The sequence below is a fragment of the Egretta garzetta genome, unplaced genomic scaffold (genome assembly GCF_000687185.1).
Source record: "Egretta garzetta isolate BGI_Z169 unplaced genomic scaffold, ASM68718v1 scaffold246, whole genome shotgun sequence".
Lineage (NCBI taxonomy): Eukaryota > Metazoa > Chordata > Aves > Pelecaniformes > Ardeidae > Egretta > Egretta garzetta.
The window spans coordinates 1,798,073-1,805,476 of NW_009259976.1; the positions used below are offsets into that span (position 1 = coordinate 1,798,073).

The following is a 7,404-nucleotide window of genomic DNA, read 5'->3' on the forward strand; positions in this document are numbered from 1 at the left end:
CTGCTGCATGCTTCCTGACAGTTGGTTTAGGCTTTCCTGAGCCCTGAACTGAGTACCATGAGACCTTGTCCCTGGGGTTCCCTGATAAGTCCTGGTAAATCTCTAGATCCTTGCTGAAGACTGCGGCCAGGCTACAAAAGCTACAAAAGCCCTACAGGCTTCTGCATCCTAAGTGACGCCTGCCCCCAGGTCCCTGAGCTCTTTAATGGGGCATAGGTGAGGGTATGGGGATTTATTAACCAGACATGGCTGACCTCTATTGTCTAGCCAACAGTCATTACCAGCAGTAATCTGCTGGCTCTCAGGAGCTTCATATTCTACCTGGATGCCAGTAACAAGGGGAATACTGCAGAGGAATGTCACAGGACCTGTCCAATTTAATTTTTTTATCAATGACTTGGAGGGGGCAAAAGCGCTTACAAGGTTTGCAGATGGTGCCAGATTAGGTGGTGGGATGGTGGTGTGGGCCTAGCAGATAGGTTTGCATGCCACCCAGAAGGACCTAGGCAAGATGCAGGAATGAGCCAACAGGAACTTTATGAAATTCAACAGGGACAGAGTCCTGCACCAGGAAAGGAATAGCCCGTCAACAGAATGGCTGGGGACTGACTGGCTGAGGAGAAACTTCTGTTGAGAAGGAGCTGGGGGGGTCCTTGTAGATGCTAAGCTGCCATGAGCCAGCAGTATACCCTGGAAGTAAGAAGGGCCAAGAGCATCCCGGGCTGTATCAAGACCAGCAGATTAAGGTGAGTGACTGTTACCTCTCTAATCAGTGTTAAGAGTTTATCTAGAATACTGCGTCCAGGCTTGAGCTTCCCCAACTCAGGTAAGATACAGACAGAACGAGATGATCTTTAAAGGTCCCTTCCAACCCAAACTACTCTGTGAAAGCTGTATCTAGAAGCTTCTGTGAAGTTGAAGAAAAGCATAAAGTGTCAAACTTTGGAACACTTCATTCCAATCCTTTCATCCCTTTTCCCCTTGAAGACGTGAAAAAAAGGCCATTATCATAACTTCTTATTTCCTCATATATTTCAAATAATAAATTGCAAAGTGTTCCATCACTACTTGAATTTAGATGATTGCAAAAATATAAGACAAAATCCCACACTGGAACTCAAGTCCAGTAAAGGACTTAAGAGGAGTTCTATCTTACCTTTAATGTAAAAGGTAACACAAGTTTCTATACTTCCCTGATTCTTAACTTCTTGGTCAGAACTCTCAGCTGGAGTCAATGGGAGTTTGTCCTGAGAAGGGAAGGGGAACTGCTGCACATGGCAACTAGGAACTCTATCGGTTACAGGTACTTACGATGCTTACAGTGTTGTGTAAGTCTGAATTATACCTTAGTCGTCTGTGATTCTCTGACTTTATCATGTCTCATTTTCCATCTGGCATTTTCAAGCAGCAGGATGCGGTTTTGTTCTTGGTCTTTCACCCTCTGTTGCTGCAGCTTTTGGTTCTCTCTTCTGAACTCACAAATCTGCTGTTGCATCGTCTTCATCTCAGCTTGTTCATTTTCAAATTCTGCTTGCAGGATTCGAAGCTGAGCAGCCAGCTTGTTATATTTGGATCACAGCTGTTGACTTGCTGCCAACGTGCCATCCTTTTCTCCCTGGAATTTTGTTTGCAAGGGTAGGAGCCATTTCTGAGTGTTCTTCTTTTCCTCCCTTAGCACATGCAGGGCTGAAGTTACAGTCTTGGCCTCGTGTTTCTGCTTTTTTCTGAGATGCTGCAGTTCCCAACTCTTTTTGTCTTTTTTGTGTATGGTATGATCCGTCTCCAAGCACTGTCTCCTAAACCTGATCTTCACTTCTGCATCATGCTTATTTGAAGGAGACAATATGCAGATTTAAGTTCTTCCACATGCTTCAGAAGGGCTTTTTTTTTTTTCCGTCTCAGTATCCTCAAGACATTTGGTAGCACTGAACAAAGTTTCCTGCATGACTATCAGCCAACTCCTAGCCTCATTTTTCTTCTTTGTGAATTTGCCTTTTCTGTCACTTGGATCTTCAGGATCCTTCTTTAACTTGTGTACGTTTTTTTTCCCAAATGCTGTTGCTGGGCAGTTTTTTGTTTTAACTCTTCAAAATGGGTTTTCAGAGAAACGGTTTCATAGTAAGAATCAATAATCTGTGTTAGCTGCTGCTTCTGATTCCACTTCATCCTCCTATTCACACCATCTAGATCTAAATTCCCTTTGTTAAGCAGTAGTTTTCCCCTATTATTAACCTTCTTCAAAACCGTATCATCAGACTGAATTTCCATGATTTGAGTTTGTTCTTGCTGAGCCTGCTCTAGCTCCTTGATGACCCCTCTAAGGTTTGTAACAGTCTCCCAAAATGACAATTTTTCCAAATGGTAATTGGAATATTTTGTTCCACACATATCTGAGGATGCTTCATAAGGACTTGGACAGGGACTCCCTGTTCTATAATTGGAGAGAATCCCTTTATTGCTTCTACCTCTTCGCTTATATTCTTCTTTGGTAGCAAGTCATATCTCAGAATACTGGAGTAAAAAGTGCTTACCAGCTTTTGGCATTTCCTAAGAGAACAACCACATTCTGTCATCAATTAATTAGAAAAATGAGAGGTCACGTCGTTTGACAGTAATCTATTCAGAGACAGCAGAAAGGCAACTGTGAATAAATTTCAATAAGCTTTGCCAATACTGTTACAGTACTGGTAGAGTTGTGTCATTCTTCTATTGCAAAACAAGAGATGACACCCTTTGTTCAATTTATGCAAACTATTTTTTCACTAACTTCAGTGAAAATTTTCCATCTGTGAACAGAAGTCAATGTGGGCCGGCATTATGAAATGATGAAACTGAAGGAGCCCACCCTTCTACAGTGTCTACAGTCCTTGCACCTGCATCAGGCTCCAGCAAAGTGAAAAGTCTAAAGAATGTCATTGTCGTATTTTGGCCTAATGTAGAGTAATCTTTGACCTTAAAGCAAGAATTTTAAAACCCAAGAAATCTAAATTAAACTTGGCCAAACATCCTGATTGTGGAAAATGGAGAAAAAGAAATGTTTACATTAAAGCGGTAAGAAATAAAAGTCTTGCGTTGCTCTATGCATTGTTCAATGTACTGAGTTTTGAGAAGACTGATAAAAGGGAGATTTTACTCACTGAAGACAGAGGTAGAAGGCAAAAAAATATGCTTGAAATGCTACTCAATTCATTTGTTGAAAGAAGTGGGACAGTCAGAATATCCCATAGTACCTTACGTAATAGGCCATACAATCTTTTTACTGTATTTCCTAGATACCATAATAAAACTAACAGTAAGAGTAGCGTTTGATCCACCATTTTTAAATATTTGTTTTTAATTTTTGTCTTACACTCTCTGTAACTGAAAAAATTAGAAAACTATAAATAGGAAAAAGCATCTCAGATTCTGGTGGAAACTCTCTCAGTACTTCCTCTTTTGTTCTGCTGCATTACACTGTTCTCTGTATCTCTTTTCACTTCTCTGTTTGACTGTATCAGGCCTGGTATGTAGGCTATGTTCAGATGCAAAGAATCAGATACCATTGTTGCTCTCTCTGCAGTTTTTTGGAGGGTCTGTCTGTTGTCCATTGGCTGCCTACCAAAAGACTGTAATTTTTAACCTGTAATAATTTTTAATTTTCAATAATTGTAATTAAACATAATTTAAAAATTAATTAAAATTTAAAATATTCATCAGTTGTAATCTGCATGGGAACTTCAATGAAAGTGCACCGCCCCCTACATTCAGAACTCAGTTAAGTTGAGGCACAGCTCCAGCCACCTTCATTTGATATTCTTAACACTTCTCTTTTATACAATACATCTGGGAGGCCCAGCACTCACATACAAAATACTACAATATACATGTTATTTAAAGCACTACTATGAGCTTTATCAGAGAAAGGTAGTTTCATAATTCAAGCTTACAATTCAAGCAGCATGAAAATCTTACCATGACTTCTTCTGGACTGGGAGTTTTGCTAGCCAAGTTCAAATTATCCTCTCCTGAAAACTGTTTCTCAGTACCAAAACCTGGATATGTCTTGAACAGAGAGCCATGGGGCTGAATGAGAAAATAAGACACATCTTTTATGGGAGATTCTTTAATAATGCAATCCAGTACCGACTCTCCCATTTCTACAAATGTCTCTTCATGAGGAACTACAAGGGGCTTAACTGATAATTGTTCTGGCAGTGAAACCTCTTCTCTCCTAGATTCCTGCAAGTCTTTTTAAATAATGTTTTTTCCATCTATGTTTTCTTCTCACCAGCCCAGCATTCTCCTTTGATGTGCTGGTTCTTCTTTGACTATGGATTCCTCCTCTGAGAAAAAATGTTGTGTCCGCACCTGAAGACTCCTTCCACTTGGCTATGCAGAAAGTGTTTCTATGACTTAGTGACTCCCTTGTTTTCTGAGAGGTATCTTGAAAATTTATGTAGACTCCAAAAGAGAATTAAGTTTCTTACAACAGTTTCAAAGAATATTCTTGGAAATAATATAGCTGTGGAGAAGAGGTACTTCACTTGGAACTTAACATATGAATAATTTGCCTTCTTCAGCGTGTATCATTTTTGATCAGGAGCCACCTAGCCAAAACATGACGCAACTACATGAATGTTCACAGCAGCACTGAAGTACCGTATTACCTAAATTCTCTTTCCTATATATGTGTGCCTCTTCCATTTAAACCAGTGTATGTATAAGGTCAGCATATAACCTGCAATATTTGAATATCAAGCCTACTGCATGGAGATGGAGGAGATCTTGGCCTCCTGATGTGCTGCTGTACAAAAAGAGTCAAAGTAAAGGGACTGCAAAAAGCAGAGCCGGATTTCTCTTGATGTCCAAGAGAGCATGAACAGTTTTTTCTGACAGTCACATGAACTTGCTTGTTGTCAGTCTTTGATACAACTCATTGCAGTTGCAGTGAAGTTGGAGAGCCTGAGCTCAGCTGAAGCAGCTGAGACCATATCTCAAGAAAAGGCCATCTGAGGGTGCGTGTAGCTCCTGACAACTATTTGTGCTCTGTGTATTGTGACAGCTTACTGTGATCATGGGCAAGAAAGAGCTTGGAAGAAGGTGGAAGGACTCAGCTGCTAGGGAAATACTTCGTTCTTCATTACACTGGCAGAGTAAAAGGGGAATGTATCATCAGCAGCTTACTTCTGAAGCTACACGTAAGTGAACTGAACATTGACTTTATATTTCTTCTCTGTATGATCACCATTCAGGACGTAGATGCTGTTTTCTATTTTCAGATAGCTTTTTATGTGAATCATCTAATTTTAACAGTTCCATGACCATATGCTTTCTCTTTCCCCCTCCTATGTCTCTCCATGCTCTGTACAGTCCCTGTTGTTTCTGTCCTTCACTCATGCCACACCAGTAAGATATAAGCAGCTGACTTCAAAATCTAATGAAGTTTGTTGATTTCAGCAGGCTTTGCACCAGCTCAAGATCTGTGAGACAGCACTGTCTGTGAAATACAAATGGCATATTTTGGTAGGGGAGGGGTGTGTGAAAGATAAAATGTCATTACCACTCATCCTAGCACATGGCAGTTGAAGTCCCTCTCATGTTTAACATCACCAACAGGAACATACTGCATGTCAAATTTTCTAAGACAGGCTCAGAAACAGAGATTCCTTCACAAAGCTGGCAGTCAGTGTCTTTTCTTCCCTTTGGATTCTACATTTCATCCTGCAAATAAAATTTGTGGTCCTCTCAAGTTGCTTTGCCCAGGAAGGAGCAAGACTCCCATAGATTCTGAGTACAGCCTCTGTATCCAGTTTCCCAGCTTCAGTGTGAACCATAATATATCCCTCTCTTACGTAACATGAGGTGTTAGGTACAGACTTGGTACATCTCCAAGTGTGAGCAAACATCGTGGCTTTTAATTTTCAGGAAAGATAACAACATAGTCATAGGCAGAGTAAGGGAGGCAATAGTTTTCCCAGGACAGTCTTGTGTGAGGAGGAACACGGGGAGCTACAGTGGTCCAAGCTGAGTACGTAGGCTGCTGGAGGGTCTCTACTCCCAGGGATTAGGGATGCTGACTGGTAAACCTCTGTCACCTCTTGGCACATGACATGTCACATGGTGGCTGGCACACAGAACCGTAGTTCTGCTTCTCCCCTTCCCTCCCACTAACTCGTGCAGTGGTCAGTAAAGAGTGGAGAGCCTGAAATCCCTATTTTCCGTCAGTGTGAACCTGCAGGGGAATGTTAAAAATAAGTTACCTCTTCAGAGAAATTGAAGGCAGAAGGCTGTATCCAGGGAATTTCCAGGCAACACAATATAATGAGAAACAACAGGGCAGTTTGTTTTCATAAGGAGTCTACCTTTCCCTCTTCCAGACCTCCCTCGTGACACGTCGGGATGGGCTTGTGTATCGTAGCAATTGAGTAGCTTGAGGGCCCTCCAGCAGCGCTCCCTCTCTCCTCTGGCTGAAGCCACCGGCGTCCAGGCAGAGCAGCGTCACCTTCTCGGGCAGGTGGGCCTTGTAGGTTAAAGCGTTCTTTGGAAAGCAGTCGTTGTGCTGCTGCTTCAGACTGACGCTGTGTTCTTCTCTGCCTTGCCAGCTGGCACTTCGTTACAGAGAGAGGACATTTGACTAAGATTCCCTCTTTGATACGAAAGGAGGAGAAAGGAGCGTTTAGGTTCCAGGTGCTCCTGTGTCAGAAGCTTAAGCGGCAGAACTTGAAGACGGTCTGCAGCAAAGCTGTAGCTTTAGGAATGTCAGAAGCTGGCTCGCTGCTTTCCACGTTCAGAGACTCTCAGTGGGTTGGCTTTACAGAAGCGTTGCGGATGGAAATGGCATTCTTTCTTTTGTAAATGCTTCTCACTGCAAGCATCCCTGTTTTCTGCACAGTCGTAGCTTTTTTGATAGCCTTTACATACACCACTTGGATAATGGGAAAACATCTACAAAGAAGACCACATTTTAAAAATTTACCATTATGAACAAGACGGCAAAAGCCCAGCACTCACTTTTTTTCTTAATCCTACGTTGTATCAGTATATAAACAGATTAGCACATTGTTTGGTGTAAAGGGTGTTAACAGTGACCTAAGATGCTTCTAGCGAGGCTTGAAAATTGGGAATTCCTTTGGTTTCCGTTGCGCCTTTAAGAAAGATTGGAATTTACTGTTTCAGAATATATTAGATAAAACTCTTATCAATACCCATCACAGGTGGCACAGATCATCACTAACGTTTTAGGGAAAACCATGAATCTGTGGCGTAAACGGTCATTTCCAGCGAAGAGAAGAGGGCTTGAAGATGCGACCTTCCTAGGGCTGCATTACGCCACGCTGTGCGGAGGTACCACAGAGGAGTATTGACGTGTTTGTTCGCTTATCAGTGGTCGCTGCGAGTTCCCCCAGAGGGCGGCCGCGGCTGCCG

The 7,404-nt window shown here is 42.0% G+C and overlaps 1 protein-coding gene across 5 annotated transcripts in view; it reads left to right on the forward strand.

The window, feature by feature from the left end:
* RIOK1 (RIO kinase 1) overlaps positions 1–7,404 on the forward strand; it is a 31,938-nt gene that overhangs the window by 7,017 nt on the left and 17,517 nt on the right. For 3 of the 5 annotated variants that reach the window (XR_004842235.1, XM_035895909.1, XM_035895913.1), the window contains exons 3-4: positions 553–746; positions 5,042–5,177. The gene's annotated coding sequence lies outside the window, so the exon portion shown is untranslated. Of the gene's footprint in view, positions 1–552; positions 747–1,618; positions 1,636–4,280; positions 4,419–5,041; positions 5,178–7,404 lie in introns of those variants that run through there. The other 2 variants (XM_035895911.1, XM_035895910.1) reach the window with 2 other exon arrangements.